At 21.4% G+C, this 15,100-nt stretch overlaps 3 long non-coding RNA genes across 9 annotated transcripts; 2 read left to right on the forward strand and 1 right to left on the reverse strand.

Moving 5' to 3' along the window:
• Positions 1-1,056: 1,056 nt before the first annotated feature.
• On the reverse strand, positions 1,057-3,753 carry LOC100577767. Of its 7 annotated transcripts, none has more exons than XR_003306405.1 (4): positions 3,612-3,753; positions 2,528-2,626; positions 2,107-2,276; positions 1,057-1,264 (listed from the first exon to the last, which is right to left on the reverse strand). It is a non-coding gene; the product is annotated as an uncharacterized LOC100577767 (long non-coding RNA). The 7 variants fall into 7 exon arrangements; XR_003306409.1 differs by having other exon boundaries at positions 3,599-3,745; XR_003306406.1 differs by lacking the exon at positions 3,612-3,753 and adding an exon at positions 2,887-3,062.
• A 1,537-nt stretch (positions 3,754-5,290) lies between these two features.
• Positions 5,291-6,516, forward strand: LOC102654390. Its single transcript, XR_003306410.1, has 4 exons — positions 5,291-5,434; positions 5,561-5,923; positions 6,005-6,157; positions 6,231-6,516. It is a non-coding gene; the product is annotated as an uncharacterized LOC102654390 (long non-coding RNA).
• A 1,797-nt stretch (positions 6,517-8,313) lies between these two features.
• Positions 8,314-10,819, forward strand: LOC107965873. The gene is made up of 2 exons (XR_001706316.2): positions 8,314-10,621; positions 10,702-10,819. It is a non-coding gene; the product is annotated as an uncharacterized LOC107965873 (long non-coding RNA).
• Positions 10,820-15,100: the final 4,281 nt, after the last annotated feature.

A 15,100-nucleotide genomic window follows, 5' to 3' on the forward strand; every position in this document is an offset into this window, starting at 1 on the left:
GATATAGAATAGTAATAAAAATAATTATTACCAAATTTATTTAACATTCAGTTCAATTAACAAAATGATCAAAAACAAAGTTCATATGCTAATGACGGCTCAATTGTCATTAAAATTCGAAATTATATTCGAAAGAAGTTCTAAATTCAAAAAGTTTCTTGAAAGATAGAGAATTGTAAAAATTCAAAAGATTTAACGGTTCAAAAAATACTGACGATTGGTTCTCAAACACATCAAAAATTTCTCCCAAAACGGTGATATTCTCTAAAGCTTTCTTCATATTAATCTCGCAAGCAGTAAAATACATTGTTCAATAATAGATCAACTCTATCATTAAGCGATACTTCCAATCCAAAGAAAATTTCTAATATGAGTTTAGAAATTATGTCACAAGTCCGTTTCCCAGGAAGTTCTTCCGCACATGTTTGCAGTAAATTCTTCTCAAGTAGGATGAGTTGATTGCCGTTGAGATTGACATGGTTGGAAGTGTAGTTTCAAACCAGATAGACACTTCAGTTACACTGAATTGTTACTAAATACACAAAACAAAAGTTTATCAAGTTTTTCCCTCAAAAACTATATTGTCCTTGCAGCATTATCCTATGCCTAATGTTCAATTATCTGGACATCATATCTTCAGTATCTAAACAATTATTGTTGTTTAAGACAGAAGGAAAAATAAAAAACAACAAGATGCAATTGTACAATTTCTCTATTTTTTTTTATTTCTCTGTCCGTCTTTTTTCTTTTATTTATTAATATATCTTTTTTTAAACGTATAAACGATTTTACATTACATATTACAATATTCTCAATTTAGATTTTATTTGTTTCTTATAATCTTTACCTTTTTATAAAGGTCAATATATATATAATTAATATGATAAAAAAATATATTTCAATTTTAATATATCAAATATTAATTATTATAACCAATTATTAAATTAGATTAATAAATAAATAAATTAATAAATTAATAATTAAAATAAATAAATAAATAAATTACAATAAAAATTAATAAATAAAATACAATAAAACATTACTATTGTATATACAAATATAATATAATAAATATCCGCGGTCCCTGTGTAAAAATCTACGTATATAAATAGTCACTCATATCGCTTTGGACCTTTCGTAATAAACTACGACGAATGATTAAAGGAACAAAAATGCATAAGATTGACCATTAAATGGGAAAAATTACGTATTGCCAGCGATGCTGATCCATGGAAATGCCAAAAAAAATAGAGGAAAATGGAATCTGTATAAAAAAAAAAATCATAATTTAAAACAAGATATATAAATATATATATAGATATATATATATAATGATTATTTAAAAAAAAAAAATTGAAGTAAGAAAGATGAAACTCTAAGTTAATGGAAAATATTTAATAAAGATAATTCGCGTAATCGATATTATTTAATTTCACTAATTCTAATAAGTGTGCGAAACGTAATTAAAAATATTCGAAATAAAAATGTAATTTGTTTAATCTTTTGTACTTTAATTGTAATATTCTTAATAATTCATCTATATTTATTATGAGTTACTTATCTACTTATTTACTTATTACTTACTACCAAGAATATATATATTGTTACGGTAAAAAATAATAATGAAGAAAATAAAAATGTATATTTTTTATAATTATATTTTCCATATAAAAAATCAAATTTTATTGCTGATCTGATTAATCATCGCGTTCAATGATTGTTAAAATAATTGTTCATATTGAAATTACTTTTTCCTGTCTTATAGCAAACTAGTAACGTACAGAAAAAATAATAAAATTTTTAGAATAGATATATAAAATTTTTTGAAAATGTTATAATGTAATTGTATAAAAATATTGTATTAAAACCAATAACCAAGCTCAAATTTTATTTTAAAAACTGATATCTATTTCATGAATAAATGTAACAAAGTAATAGTTTAATATAAAAAAATCGAATAAATTATTCTTCTTAAAAGAATTATCAATCATAATAATATGTACAAAATAATATCATAAATTATTGAATAAATTAAATAACAATATATAAGGAAAGTAGAATAATCAGGAAACATAATAAAAAGAAATTACAAGATAGATTAGTCACCTGAAGCGAAACATCCAAAAACACGATTTTTGACGGAAAAATGACATCTCTGACACTGCGATTTCGATTATCGAATTGAACGAAGAAGATATGCTTGAAGTTCATCGAAATATGTCGAGCGATGTACAGTCATGAATCATCGATTACCCGAAAACAAAATATTTTCTATTCTGAACACAATATCAAAATAAATATAAAAACGATACATAGTATTTTCTAAACAGACAGAATTATTATAGAAACATTCTCAATTTTGAATCGAATGCTAAATAGATATTTAATATATGAGAATATGTATAAAATTGATTGACAATAATCTCGTCTAATTACTTTTATTTCTTAATTACTTTATATATGATTAAAAAGTAAGAGACACTTATAATAATTACTGTCTTTTATTAAAATAAAAATCAAATCTTACCATAGTTGCACGAAAGTCGTGATACATAACCTATCACACTTTTGAAATCATTCCATTAATTATTTAATCTCCATTATTTAATTAAACTGCACAAATGATCTGCACAAATATAAATAGAAATTAGAATCGTAAAACCAATTTTATATTAAATAATGTTAAAATAAAACAATAATTAAATACAAATCCGGATTTCGGATGTTTTTAGTATGGATTATTAATAACGATAGAAAATCAATTTAATTTCGATGTAATAATACTTGTACAAAATGATTCAATACAAACATGTTAATTTAAAAAAAAATACTAATAATCTATAAATTAAACCATCAATTCAATAAATATTAAATTCCACAAATTACGATATATCTATATAATTTATCGATATAACGCAATTTCTCTCTATGATTTTTGACAATAGACTAACGCCATACGCATTGATTCGTCTAAATGTTGAACTTTAACGATTTCCTGATTGGCTGAGTGACATGGTTTCATACTCACTTAAATTGCGCGAAAATTGAAATATAACTCAACTAATAATAATAATAAGAATGAATAATTAATAACAAAGTTAAAAAAAAAATAAAAAGTTCATTATAAGATAATTAAATATATAACAAACGAAATTTAAAATATAGGGAAAAAGTTAAAAATAAATTAAAAACAAAATAAATAAAGTATAACAAAAGCATAAAATTATATAAAACTGAATAAAAATTATTATATACCAAAATAATATAAGAATTCTTTCAATAAGTTTTAAAATAGTAAAAATTTGAAAGTTTATTTCATCATATCGTGATTATATATAGTTTGATTGACGATTTTAATTTATGATTATAATTATTTTTAATATTAATAAATAACATTTAAAATATTTTAATATAACTTATAAATTAAAAAGAATAATATAAAATCATATTTAATTTGTATTTATAATGCGTAAGAATATATTAATTTTTAAGTGTATTATAGTAATAGAAATTAAAAACAAAAATCTAACAATAATTATAATTACAACAATTAAATTATAAAAGAAAACTCATTTTCGAGCATGAACAGATAAAATACATTCAAATCCAACCGTTGTTATCTTATCCGTCTCGTCCCGATTTCAGAGAGAAAATATCATCGATTTTGCTTCTTCCATCAAATTTTTGTAAGAAACACATTGAATTTCAATTTTTATCTAAATTTAATTCTTAATTTGCTTTAATTTTTAACTTTTAACTTTATTTCATTTCTAACTTTTAATTTATAATTTATTGATTAACTTTTCATTTTACTTTTAAATTTCTTAATTACATTAATTTTATTATTAATTTTTAATTATTTACTATTAATTTTTAAATTTATATTAATTTAATTTTAATTTATAATTTGTTTGAAATTTTATTTATATTTAAATATTAATTTTATTTTAATTCGTTCTTCAATTTTTAATTTATATTAATTTTTAATTTTTAATTAACTTTTTATTAAATTTAAAATTAAATTTAACTTTAAATTTAATTCTTAAATTTATTTTTATTTATTATTTAGATTTTAGTTTACCTTGACTTTAATGATTAATTTTAATATAATTTATAATTTTTTATTTAACTTTTAACTTTTAATTTTATTTCAAGCTAATTTTTAACTTAATTTCTCTTCTAACTTTTAATTTAAGAAAAGAAATTTTTTTTTTCTTTTTATTTAATTAGATTTTATATTTCTAATTTTTTATTCGCATTAGCTATTATTATAAAATTATTGTTCCATTTGTAAAAAATTTTAATAAGCATAAATTTATAATTTTTTTAATTCCATAATAATTTGTGTATTATATATAATATTTTTATAATATAATTATTATATATATATACGTTGATTGGAAGGTAATTTTAGGATTTAAGAAAAAAATCAAATAACAATCACAGATCTCTGAGGGAAATGTATCATCAAAATATTGTTCATCTCATCAATCAATTACACGTATATATTAATGCGAATAATAAATTTACTAAATGCTTTAGGTTTTTTTGCTAATGAATTAAATATTGCACGATTATTTGAATTTTTATTTAAATTCTATTGTAACAACTATTAGTAAAAATTTTTATTAGCACAAAATTAGGATTATTTACTGTTATACATTATCAATTATTCTTCACTAATTTTTATTTCTAATTTTTATAATTTAGTTTTTTATTATTATTTTTATTTAATATTTAATATTTATTTTTATTTAATATTTTATCATTATTATTTTATTTCATATTACACTGTTATTCTTTGATTGATCAGTATTCGCATTGTAATTTATAGTTATAAAACGGTCCGTTACATAACTAAACATATACATAATCTATAATTGTTTTTCACGTAAAATGGCATTTAGAATATCTTAATACAATAATAGTGGAATAATACAATAATGGTAGAAAATGTAAATTTAGTTTTAATTTATAAAAATATATAATATGTATCATTAATTTATAAATATATATATATATAAATATATATAGTTATTACGTTAATATCGTAATAAATTGTTAAAGACGTAATAAAACGATAAAAGTAAAAAATAAAGATATATCAATTTTTTATCGTAATAAATTATTACGATATAATAAATTAATAATAAAAGTTAAAAAATTCTTGAATTATTGTACTCAAAAAATCAGATTTGTTGCAATCGATAAAAGTACTATAAAATGTTTGACGTCTATCTAAAAATTTTGAATATATCAAGGATATTATTTAATAATCAAATAGGTGAAAATTATTTAATTACATGTAAAATTTTAATTTCTTAAAGAATTTATTCGAGTCCTTTAGATTAGTCGTTTCATTAGAATCCACTGCATTGTGTTTTCTTGTGAAAACGGTGAAGGAAGTTTTAAATTCTCTAGTGTTTTTAAATGTGTAAGTTTTCCTTAAATCATAAAATTAAAAATTAAACTCTATATATATTATTGGAATAAGACAAATATTAACACCAATGATTTTTATGTAATAAATATATCAATATTTTTTTTTCTTTTTTACAAGGAAAAAATTCATCCAATATGCACACCGTGATTGTATGCACTTTCAACGTACACGGGCAGCCTTAAGATGTCATGCAGAAACACGACAGTTAACTTTAAAGCGATTAAATTCTATTCTATCATTTATTTTATTCTATCAACGTAATGAAACGAAGCAAGAAATTTGATTACCAGATATCGGAACTTTCGGTTCTTTTGTATCTAAACGTCAACGTGTATCTAAAAATATAATGGCAGTAAAATACTAAGCTTGGATTAAACATCCATCAAGTTAAAATATTTATTTTTCTCTTTTCATTAGAAAATTAAAACAGATAGAATCTAATATCATTATTTTTATTCTTCTTCTGTGATTATAGTAAACGTACATTTGCATACATTTTTTATGATTTTTACGTTTGATTTGTGCATTTAAATACAACTACAACGATGATTTTATTTTCAGAAGAATTTGAAGAAAGTTGTGAATATTATAATTAGTTGAAATATTATATAAATATTATATTTAAAATATTATATTTAGTTGAAAATGATTTCAAGCGTATCAAAAGAACATTAACATTAACATATCACGTAACAGGATGAACAAGATAAAATGGTAAGCATTGGTAAGAAGATTGATATGAAATATTTTTATGAAATATTTAAATTTTATTTAAATAAAATTTTAGATAATCTCGATAATCTAACTACGGATGATGCGGATACACATGTTTCGAGATGATATTTTAACAATTGAAAGTTAAGATGGAAATAGATTATATTTGAATTCAATGGCTCAATTTAGGATCTACAATTTTACCACATAGTATCATTGAAAATTTTGAAGTTGTGTGTGATCGTTCTTTATTGAAGGATAATATGATATCTATTTATATTTTTATATTTTTATATTTAATATATTTTTATATATTCAATGATAGGCAATGATAGATATATAATATATATATAAACGGATAATATACATATATAAAACTGTCATATTTCACATGAAATGCAATAATATAAATTATTGGATTATCTAAAAAATTATATTACACACTTAGACAACTGATATTACTACTATTAATTTGATTATTCGATGTCTTACTTGTAAATTAATATATAGTCACAAAAATATTTTTATACTATCTTGTAAAGAAATTCAATTATTATGAAAGATTTGATTTCAATGAAAAATATATTATAGCAATATATTAAAATGTTATATATAGAATAATGTATTTTTGGAGAAAAAATTTCCTTGAGTACGTGAAACCAAATTTAATTTTTCCATATAATTTCTTCTGGAAATATATTTTTTTCAATCTCTGATAATAGAGATAGAATTAAATATTTGATAATTAAAAATTTTGTTTTATCTTAAATTATTATTAAAATGAAATTATGAATAGAAAGAAAAATAATATTGAAACTTGAGAAATTGATTTCAATTGATTTGATTGATTTGTTTTTAAATGATGTTCCATAATAAAAAAAAAATGATTTCATATTGTTATAATCGCAATATTTCATATAAAACAAAATTATCATTAATTTTGATAACATAAATTCAATTGAATTTGTGCAAAGTGTATAAAAACTTCTGCGAACTTCTAAGTGTACATATAATATTTTTATTAACAAGTTAATAATGAAAAAATAAATAAATTTTACACAAAGTGGGTTATATTTACATTAAAAGAAGTATCTTGTTCAGACATATCTAAATTAATTTAAAAAAATTAAAGATTGATTTAATTTGATGTGTTATATATATGTGTGTGTGTGTGTATGTATATATGAAAGAATACATATATATATATGTACATGAATATAGTATGCATTGTATCTTTTTATAAAGGTGAAAATTAAAGAAAGATAAAGATTTTTGATAATATAAATAATTTATATTTTTATGAAAATCTATCATATATATATATCATTTGGTAATATTAGTATTATTTGTTCGATAAATAAATTCGTGATACTATATATTTATTGGGACTAAATATATATCAAAATTATGACAATTAAAATAATTAAAAGTAATATTGTTAATAGGTGGTACATTATTATTATTTATAACAATGTGATTGATATATATATAATACTTTAAATCGAATATTGTTATAGAAAAGCTAAAATATGTTTAGGTTAATTTAAATATTCTTTTTCGTCACGATTAATCACCATTATTTCTTATTAGATATTCTATAAATTTGTATTTTGTAAATAATATTCGTATATATATATATATATATATATATATATATATATTCACATATATACATACATATTAATATATATTTAAAATATAATTTATAAAAATTTTTAAATAAATTTAATGCATAATTTCAAAAAATTGCTATGAATAATACGAAACAATTTTACGTAACCTTAATGATTATAATCTATATGAAAGTTGAAAATTTGTCAGTAAAAAGAGATGAGAAAAAGAAAATCAATGGTTTGAAATAAACCATTTTGAAATATTTTAATAAGAGTTTAGTGAAATATTTTAATTTTATTTAGTTTTCTTTATTTGTTTAATTTGAAATTGTGAAAGTGTAAATAATTTAACTATTTTTTCTTCAATGTTTTTAGAGATTTATATTATAAAATTCACAAATGTTTATACAATAGAATTTTAGAACATAAATAAAAATAAATCTTACATATAGTTTCAATCCATATCAAATTTCATAGTATCGTTATTTCAAACATTCTTTTAAAAGTTATATCACATAATTGAGAATTATAATAATACAGAAATATTTAAATCATAATAATTTTTGTGGTTAAATATATTGATAAACATTCTTACTAATAATTATTCATTTCAAATATATTTTGTTCCATAAAAAGATTTAATAGTCCATATTACTAATAAAAAATAATATTATTTAACTGTATTAAATGGAAATCGACAATGTGGAAATTATAATGGTCTAATCTCGTGGTTTGTGTTGTAAAAACAAATACTGTGGTGCAATATTTAAAGAAGTTATATTTAAAGTGAAAAAAGAAAATTCATGAACCGAAGCACATGTAAACTTATTACGGGCAATTAAATTGTTCAATTTTTTTCTATAGAAGATAAAGTCGAGATAAAGGTTCGAGGTAATATCGTATGGATTTGTTCAATTGCCATTAATAAATGCAACGATTTGTAATTAAATGATAACATGTAGAAATATTTCGATAATATATAATATATAATTTAGAGATGAAAGAAATTAGAACGGGAGAGACTTGACACAGCTTACTGAGGCTTCGAAGACAAAACATAGCGCACGGTGAAATATACGAAATATACGAAATATTGTTTCTCGACAAAATCATATTTCTTCTCTGATACGATTCGATGATTTAAACGATTTTCCTTTTCCCTCGAGAGAGAAAGAGAAAGATGTATGCATACGTCTAGTTTATTATTCGTATTATTATACGATGATATATAATGTAATAACGTAAAACGCGAAAGAATGTTTAACGCGAGTAATTCTCGTCGTAGTTGTAAATAATAGTAACGGCTTTCTAAATTGTTTTCGTAACCGTGGCGGGTTGTTGGTAAAATTTTAAAGAAAAAGAAAAAAGAAAAAAGAACTTGAGAAAATTGGGAATGACGTGGTGTTACGAAATGTTAATTATTTCACGGCAAGAAAAGTGTAAAATCGGTGTAAAATAAAGTTGTATCGAATCCCGATTTGATATCGTTATTGCATTCCGCGTTGAGATCGTTTCTACCGGCAAAAAAAAAAATAGAATTGTTACTGTAAAAGTCTATGAGAAATGTAGGAAAGAAAGAAAAAGAAAAAAATGAAAATGAGGGCGAAAAATAAACAAAATATGAGTAAGGAGGGGAAGGAAGAGGGGCGGCGGTTGACAAATAAGGGATGATCGGAGAACACGAAATCGGTGAAACTTGGGAGAATGGAAGATACGTCAGTTAGGATTATTATTTTCATAAGGAACGTGTAATATAAATATGTAAATATATATATCGATATGACAAATTAACGACATCATCGCGATTATGATCACGACGATGATGATGGTTAACATTATTATTGCTATTATTATGGTTATCGATTATTATGGAATGATGATAATGATGATAATGATTATAATTACAACAAGAAAAGAATTAATACAATTATATAAAATAAAAAAATAATTATACTTAATACTTATGTTACGAAGTTAGATACATACAGATTCAAGCAAGCGAGAACAAATAATAATAATAAAAAAAAAAAACAAAAAATAATGAAATTTCATACACACATACCGACACAGAAATCTGGGTGACATGTATTAACATCGTACATTTATATATCAAAGACTAGAACACGGTGACTAGAGCACAGTGTGCGAGAAATAGAAAGGAAGAGAGTGTAGGGGGAAACGAGCGAAAAACATGAAAAGAGAGAATGAGAGAGAGAGAATTTTTTAGCGCACTTCGAGGGAACTTATGTTTCGTCGAGGATCGTGGATGAAATAGTTTTGCGTATCGTTGATTCGTAAAAAAAAGTTCCTTTTTTCTTTCGTTTTTCGGCATGCAAAACTTTAACGTAAAGCCTTTTCATTTGCAAACGGTTGCTTTTGCCACGAGCCACGAATTCTCACTTTTCAGTTCGCAGGAAGAACGCTCTTCAAATTTCTTCGGTCAGCGAGTCGATTCGTCGATCGATGCGATCGACGCGAGCATTCGATAGAAAGAGAAAAAGAAATAAGAATAATCAATCGCCATGAAAGAACAGTGTCATGAATCGATTAAACGAACCAAGGTTCTTCGATGTTCGCATTTATTCGCGCTACAAACGTGTTCCTGTATTCGTCGAATACAATTCTTTTCTTGTTCTTTCTTGGTTAAATTCTCTTCGTTTCTTTCTTACATTAAATTACGAGAAAAAAAAATAAAAGAATGAAAGAAAGAAACTACGCCGAGCCGAAGAGTTCTGTGTACGTATCTTATCCCATTTGAAGCTCGCATACAGACTACGTAATTGGCTATAAAGGACATGGCCATTAGCAGAGAAAATGTATCATTCAGATAGTCAGTATCATTAAAGAAACGGTAATCATTATAGCCATATTAACGACATTTATATTATTACGCATATTATAAAAATCATTAATAACAGATACTAATCCTAGGGTGAAGTATTTCGAGAGAAAGGAAATTTTGAGAAAATTAATAACGCGACCACAGATGGCGCGAAGGCGGCTGTACGCCATTTCGAGCGAAATGGCAAAAGTGAACAAAGGAAAAAAATGAATAATCTATCAATTACTTTAACTTCGACAGTACTAGTATTTGTATGTGCCGAACGATTATGCCGTTTTGGCGATACTCTTTAGTGGTATAAACTCACGGTGATCAATGTTTTAAGGGAATGAATGAAGAATTGATGGAAAAAAATGTGGATTAAAGGGTGGGAAAGAATCGAAAATAAACAAATGAACAAAATAAAAAAAGCAGAAGTTTCTATACTTTTATATATACTTTTATATACGGAGATTGTTATAGATTAAGCGCATACTGATCAAAGCATTCGTCGTTCGACAAAGCATAATACAATTATAAATATAAAATTTATAAGAGAAATAAAACAAATGAAGTTAATAGATATGTATAATAAATATATACTGTACAATAAACATTATTTCCTATTAATAAACGGAAGCCTCTTTTATTATTATCATTCAACATATTCCTTGATAATATTATATTATCCATTTGGAAAATAATAAAATCATATTTATAAAATTATTATATATATTATTTTAATACTTTTTTTTATTTTGGTAAAACGATTTTTTAAAAATAATTTATTATATTTTTCAGTAAGGTCATTCTAAACGATATTTCTCTAGAAATGAATATATTTATTTTAAAATCTGATTAAGCACTATAATTAAGATTAATTTTAAATCACTATAATTTTGAAGATAGTAATCATTGATCAATAAACGAACAATATATCCACTTTGCCCTGAGTTGCTCGACTCTGCCTACCAAGCGGAGATTGAGGAAAAGTTACATCAGTTTTACATTCCTATCCTAAAATAACGTGTTCGATTTTGCGTATAATTTAAATTTCGTATTTAAAAAATACGTGTTCTATTTACTAAATAACTTACTAAATATTTAAAGTAAATTTTTTCTCGAATCTTGATATATATTTCATCATTACTATAGAGCGATGAAAAATTAATATTCTTTGAAATGGCATAGATATGACATCTTATTGGATTTGGATTTTATGCCACATGTTCTGAAATATCGACCTCAAAATACATCAAACATCATCTAGCATGCCATAATCTAAATAGGTACACAAAATTAATCAAAAACCATGAGGTAAAGCTGCACTTATATTTTAGAGATTGAAATGAGAATTGATATCCATCACCTTATTAATTTTCTATCTATAAAAATATAAAATAGCGAATACAACTCATATTATTACTTATAAAATATATAATTATATCGTTATTAGTAGTTACATAATGGTATGACTATATATTGTATATCAAATAATAATGATTTGCCAGGTGATTCTCTGCATAAAAATACAGAAAATTTTACATTTTCATTGTTATGAAAATGTAAAATTATTTATACCTAAGAAATAAAATATATACATAAATAAATAAATCAAATAAGCAGAATAATAATTGTATAACATTACAAATACATTACAAAAAAACGTTCCAATATTTCACCCACTTATTTTACATTTATCTATGTTACATTAATTTATTCATTTAATTAACACAAATTACCACACAATAATTATATACATGCATTAAATTATAAACACATTTCAAAAAATCTTCCATCTTCTAACATCTTAAAATATATAATTTTTTATCCCAATATAAAATATTCTGTATTCAGTATAAATTTCAATTTTATTATATTATCAAATTATATTATATTATCAAAAAATCTTAAACTTTAATATATAAAAATTTAATAATTTTTTCAAACTACCTACCAGAAATCTAAATATAAATATAAAATTACATAATATCTTTTCATTGTTATGTTGTTGAAATGTTGAATGATGAAATACATTCTACAAAAAAAGCAATAAAATGCAATAATAGATAATAAGATTGCAATAAATAACAACTAATTTCTTTTCCTTGTTGATTTTTATCTTTCATCTTATTGATTATCTGTAACAAACTCAATTCTTAATTAGAAATTAAATCATAACAAAGAACTGAAAAAAAAATATTATTACCTAAGAAAAACAATTATTATACTGCTATGTAATTTATAATTTTTTTCAATTAGGATTATACTGAAAAAGAATTCCTACATTATAATTAGAATAATAATTTAAATAATAAATTAAAATTTTGATAGTAATTCATATTTGAAAGAAAAATTTATATTTAAATTTGAATTGATTTAAATATTTCATCGTAAAAATAATTTTGTACAATATTATAACAATTAAAACAATAACGACAAAAGAATGTATATTTCAACTATATTTTCTATAACAAATGCTTTGTTAATACAGGAGCTGAAAAAAAAGACAAAAAGATAACAAGAAGGACCACCTAAAATCCTTCATTCAATGCGAACAAACCGTGAGTGGAATACTTTATTTCGCAACAATAATATAACAAATTTTCAAAAGAAAACGCAAATATATATATGTATATATTGTGAATAATGTTAATTTATTAAATCTTTATTTTTTTATTCTTCTAATTTATTTTTACTTTTAATTTTTAATTTTATTTAATCTTTTATTTTAAATTTATTTTTAATTTACTAATACTTTAAACTTTTAACATTTATTTTAACTTTCAATTATACTTTTAACATTTAATTATATCTTTTTTTATTCAACTTAATTTTTAATTGTTTTAGATTTTATTCAATATTATAACAGTTAAATTATTTTTCTATTTATATATTTAAAATATCTTAAAAATATAAATAGAAATATTCTTAAAAATTATATTCTTAACATGAAAGAATTTACTATTTCTCGAATCGAAGTCAAATTTAAAAAATTTATTTATTATAGTTACATTACATTAATAAGTATTGATTAGAAAATAATCTTAGAATTAAAGAAGCAGAAGAATCATTGTCACATCATTATCGTTGAATCGTATCATCGTATTCTATATTAGTAAGAGGTTTTCTTTTGGTAAAGATGATTTTTAAATAAAATATATTATATTTTTTAAATATGTAAATATAATAACTAAATCAAAATTATAAACTATGAAAAAATATGAAAAATACAAACTAAATTTTATACACTTAATCATATAATATTAATTATAAATTAATATATTATAAATTTAAAATTATATTGTTATGAAAAAAATTATTAAAATTATTTATATAAAATATTGTAACATTTATATAATATTTCGAAATAAATATAAATACTTCTAATTATTAATAATATTAAATTTAATATAATATGAATGTAACTATTTTGTAAATTATATAAAAATTTAATGTAAATATGAATATAAATATAAAAATTATTTTTCACTCGCAAAAATTAAATACGTATCTTAAATTTAATCATGTATTTTATTATTTTAAAATACATTAAATTTTTATTATTTTAAAATACTGTTGTTGTATATATAAATTAGAAATCTAAAGTTCTTTACATAGAAATAGTATTTAAAATATTTTCATATAGATATAAGTCAAATAAGAAAAGTAAAATATCGTAAAATAGCAAAATAAACTTTAATTTTAAAAAGATATATGTTAATTGTTACATATTATTGTAATGAATTATAAAATCCATAAATGAACAATAAAAAAGTAAAAATTAATAAATCATTGACTATTATATTAAGAAAATTGATTTTGATACGTACGGCAAATATCGTATATGTTCGCCGGGCTTTGTAACACTCGGCGCTCTCTTTCATCGTACCCAACAAAGTCGGGCGAAGAAAGTCATTTATTATCGAATCTTTGTAATAGACAGATCGAAACTTTAGTAAGTACGCTTTAGTTAAATTTTAAATAATATCTCGAAAAATTTTTAAATACAATATAATTTAAATTTTAATTTTAACTAAAATTTTGATTTTTTAATCATTTTTACTACACGATATTTTACTTTTTATTTTTATTTTTATTTAAGTTATTTTTATTTAAAATTTTTATTTTAATTTATATAATTTATTCTAAATTAAAATTTAATATATTTTATATATTACTCATTCATTTTGTTTATTAATATTAATATTTTCTTATTGCTTTATTTATTTATAGATTTATTTATCGAATTATTCATTAATTTACATTTTATTTAAATGTAAATAAGTAATTTATATTAATTTACATTTACATTTTATTTATTTTTTAATTTACTTTTATTTCTAAATTTTAATTTCATTCAATTTTTAATTTCTTTAATTTATTTTTATTTTAAACTTTTACTTTAACTTTTCATTTTTAATTTGCTTTAACTTTTAATTTAATTTATTTAAATTTATTTCTTCAATCAAATTAATTTTTAATTTATTCTATCCTTTATTGACATTT

The sequence above is a fragment of the Apis mellifera genome, unplaced genomic scaffold, assembly GCF_003254395.2.
Source record: "Apis mellifera strain DH4 unplaced genomic scaffold, Amel_HAv3.1 GroupUN_248, whole genome shotgun sequence".
In the NCBI taxonomy this organism is placed as follows: Eukaryota; Metazoa; Arthropoda; class Insecta; order Hymenoptera; family Apidae; genus Apis; species Apis mellifera.